Source organism: Leopardus geoffroyi, chromosome C1 (genome assembly GCF_018350155.1).
Source record: "Leopardus geoffroyi isolate Oge1 chromosome C1, O.geoffroyi_Oge1_pat1.0, whole genome shotgun sequence".
NCBI classification, from domain to species: Eukaryota; Metazoa; Chordata; class Mammalia; order Carnivora; family Felidae; genus Leopardus; species Leopardus geoffroyi.
In genome coordinates, this window is record NC_059328.1 from 152,894,817 (window position 1) to 152,899,338 (window position 4,522).

Here is a 4,522-nt window from a genome sequence, read left to right on the forward strand (position 1 = left end):
AAAAATAGGATGGACGAGAGATGAAATATTCAGTAACGTTCTTTTGCTCCAAATAATTTTTTTAAGTATTTGTGGTTTGGGGAAAGAGGCAATAATTGCTTTACTGAAATAATTGCTTTACTTTGTTAAAAATATGTACATTTATATTTTGATATTTCCAAAAGTGATGTATATCATGCATATGATTAGATTCCATTAATAATAAAACCTAAAGGAAATCTACTCAAGTATAAAAGCTTTACAGTTGTTTTCTAAATGATAATGTCTTGAAGATTCTGAGTTATGGCAAATATCCTGAAATTGTAGATCAATGATACGAATATTCAATTAACATTTGTGATGATGAGATATGGCCTAACTGTATCCTGCAATAGCACCAGGTGTTTGAACATATATGGACAAAAAATCAGATATAATATAAAATGATATTTAAAGTATTAATATAAATGTAATATGAAATAATAGAAAATAGTAAAATTGGAGTCTATAATCCAGTTCCTCCACTTTATTATTATTATTATTATTATTATTGCTTAGTTTTTATTTCATAGTCATAAATGTAACTCTGCAATCCAGGTAGATGTGGAGGGGAGTAAGGAAAATATGGAACCCATAGAACTCCAGCAACAGCACAAAGATTATAGGATATTTTGAGCGGATGAGGGGGGGGGGTGGTCTCCTGAGCTGTAGAAGGAATGGTCTGGTAGTTAACATAACACGAGTCAAATTTATTAAATTTGTCCACAGTCAGCCCTGGTGATCTTGCTGGTCTTGCCATTCCCGGACCCAAAGCGTTCCATGGCTTCCTTAATATCCACGCCGTCTTACACCTTACCAAAGGCCACGTGCTTGCCCTCCGACCACTCAGTCCTGGCAGATGAAAAATTGGGAACCGTTTTTATAGGGTCCAGCATTTGCCATGGACAAGGTGCCAGGACCCGTGTGCTTCAGGATGAAATTCTCATCATCAAATTTCTCCCCATAGGTAGACTTGCCACCAGGGCTCTTAGGGTGTGTGAGGTCACCACCCTGGCACATAAATCCCAGAATAATCCTGTGAAAGCAGGAAGCTTTATAACCCGATCCTTTCTTCCCAGTGCTCAGTGCACAAAAGCTCTCTGCCGTCTTTGGAACTTTGGAAACAGCTAGGAGACTCTGCCCAAGGGGTCACTGTCCAGGACGTCTAAGAGCACGGTGGGATTGACCATGGCTGGGCAGCATGGGTGGCGGCAAAGGCAAGGCCCAGTTCCTTCACTTTGAAATTGAAGACCTCGAAGCCAGGTAATTTCTCTCATTCACTTTGACAGAATTATAAAATTCGCTGATGGAACAAAACTCAGCTTTTGCTGATGTTTACCACTAAAATGTGCCACCTCTGATTAGAGTACTGGGGTCAAAGAGTAAACTACTAATTAGTCCATGCTTTACTCAAAAATAATAACATTTTTTAGAATTTTCTAATAAGAATTTCTTTAAACATAATAGGCGTCAGTGGTAAGAAGTAAGAAACAAGAAGTAAGAGCAAGAAGCTTCTAGAAGAAGGAAAGGAAGGAGAAAGCAGAGGAAAATTTAATCTGCTTCAATAGTTTGACCAATGCTGGGCCTCTCAAACATTTAGCTTTGGGTCACTCAATTCAGACATTCTATCCATGATGCTAATTCAGTTAGAAACAATGATCGTCGGTGAGTGGAAAATCCTCAATATTGATTGAGACGGGATTTTTTTGAAGTGTTAAGTTTTATATCTAGTAAACATGGTAGAAGATAAGCTAATTTTGATGTGGGTAGATTGGATTAAAGTCCATAGGGGCTAGCATATTGAAAGAAAAATGAATTACCATATTTTGGAGGTTGTTTTCAGTTGGCAGTGGTGGAATTTGTAGCCACAGCAAAGACCCGGGGTAGGAGGGAGAAAAAGCACGATGTGAGATAGCATCTCCCAAACTAGCCCTATCGCAATAGATTCTGTTTCCAGCCTCTCTCTGACCCCAATGTTACCCTCAAATCCCACTCAGCTTCCATGCCGAGTTTTTTATTCTGCCGCTGTTTTCTCTCTACATAGTTTCTTTCCAAACCAACATCCACGTTCCACTCATCAACCACTGCTTTAGAAAGCTTCGGGCTGGATGGGCAGGCATCAAGTGCTGGCAGGTGGTGTAGCTGTTAGCCAGCCTTGTGTATCGCAAGAGATCTGATGCTATCAAATTCCTTTTCCCCCAAAGACTAAAGAGAGCAAGCCTTTGTGAGCATGCAGGAGGGGGATGAAAACAGTTTGTCTCCTGAGCGGCCAGCCTTTGTCATATTACAAATGAAATCACTTTGGAAATTTAGAGAATTAATATCATAATGAAGACGGTAGTACCCATTAGGGTGGTCTAATGTTGCTCTGGAGAAATGTGATGGATGCCCAGTGGCTGCAAACCCTTATTTGCAGAGAGTCACCTCTGCAGTTGCCATTATTAGGAAGATGTCTGAAGCAAAGGATCAGACACAACCATTGCAAGATGAGATAGTGTTTGACTGGTTTCCAGGGAACCGAAGGATACAAGCTTAGTTGTACCTGTCACTATGGCTCCCAGCATTTTTCCCCCTTAATGTCTTTTTTAGCTGTAGGAAGTTTCTCTTTAAAGATTCAGTGCTTTGCTAATGGCATAAAGTGAGTAATGGGGAGCATATAAAAATGTTATATAGATTACAAATGGATTCGGTCTATTTTAAGACAACGTGTGCCAGCCCTAAAGGACAATTTTATTTGGCTTTAGTTTTCTCTTGAAAATAAATTTAGCCAAACATTCTGAAACGGACACACCACTGGCATCCTTATGTTCATTTAGTTTTCTATGTAAAATATCACTGGCTTTCCATGGCAATATATGTGCCTACCCCAAATCTGATCTGCATTTGCTGCTCTTTTCTGCACTAAACCCTAGAATACAATACTTCCGGGAATTACCGTAAAATCTAACTGAATCATCGTTTCTGATACCCAAATGTCTCTACCTCTCGAACTGCTTTCCAGTGACATTGGTATACATAATAGGAAATGAGAGTTTTCCAAAACCCCATATCAATTCCAGATTAGATGAAAAAGAAGGATAATTTCCCTGAGAAAACTTTGGAATGGTGTGGAAGAAGGGAAAGGCTAAATATTTAAAGATTTCCTGGAAAGTAAGATTATGCCCATTTTTCTTCCAATTCACAGCTAGTCCTTTTGTGTCTCAGATCTGAATATAAATTCAATTTGTATTTCTTATTCCTGTGCCTGCCATTTACTGAGTAACGTCTCTTCTCTGCAATGTTTTTCTTCCAATATCTCTCTCTTTTCAAAACAGGTTTATCATGTGTTGTTTGTTTGTTTGTTTGTTTTTTAATTTGAAACTGCTGACACCCAGTCATAATCAATAATCCAATATCTCTGCCTTTTCAAAATAGGTTTATAATGTGTTTTTTGTTTGTTTGTTTTTTGTTTTTTTAATTTGAAACTGCTGACACCCAGTTATGAAACTGACATAATCACCCAGGTTTTGGAAATCTTGGTCAATGATAAATGGAAACAACTCAGGAATGATTCCCAATTCTTTTCCCAACATGAACAAAAACAAAATAGCTAAACTTATTTACTAACCAATTAGAGACCAAACTTGGACTATTCTAGGATTTGGTTCAGTGAATATCCAGGGTTTTTCTGTTGAGCTGCTTTTAATTTCCTGTTCTCTTCTGTATTCAAAACATTTTAGGACAGCCAGCCTAAAGGTCCAGTCAAATCTCTCTCATGTGAAATAATAAATGGGAAGCAAGGTTCACCAAAAAGCTGAGCTAACTACTCTTTGGGTTGTCTCTGGTGCCTTTTGAAGGGGACACAATTAATTTAATTCATAAAGCCTTATTACCTTTACGAAACAGTAAATTCGATTTGCTCTCTAAACACAAAAACTTGCTGATCACCCATATGTAGCCTTCGCATGTTCGTGTTGGTGCATATTGTATTTCAAATCTGTATTTTATCGCATATCTTATTAGTCTTTAACTTTATCATGCATCTAAGTCAGTTTTCCCCGGCTATATTTAAGTCTCCTTAAAAACAATAAATATTTGTCTTCACAGTACCTAGCCCCATGTTAGGCATATAGCAAGGACTCCATAAGTATGTGCTAAATGAAATCAAACTGGTGTAACCAGTAAATGCTATGAACTTCCTAAAACTCAATATAGATAAACAAATCATAGGTGTGGAAGGAAATGTATGTGGTCACTCTTCTGTACTGTTTTAAATTTCCTTCCAAACTGTGACATACATATCCCGTAATAAAGATATCCATCCTCCCTGAAGCAAATAAAAGGGTCCTAATGAACGTAATGGACCCCACTAGCATTCAGACTCTGCAAACGCCAAATGTGATCTTGGACAGAGAGGAATCTAATGAAAACAATCACATTACACGTAGCTCTTCCCTGCTCGGTGCTCAATAAGTGAGCAGCGGGCTCTCTGTGTCTAGCTTACAGAAAACAGGAGGTAGCAGTT

The 4,522-nt window shown here is 38.3% G+C and overlaps 1 pseudogene; it reads right to left on the reverse strand.

Moving 5' to 3' along the window:
* Positions 1–731: 731 nt before the first annotated feature.
* On the reverse strand, positions 732–1,910 carry LOC123596762 (annotated as a pseudogene).
* Between the last annotated feature and the right edge of the window lie 2,612 nt (positions 1,911–4,522).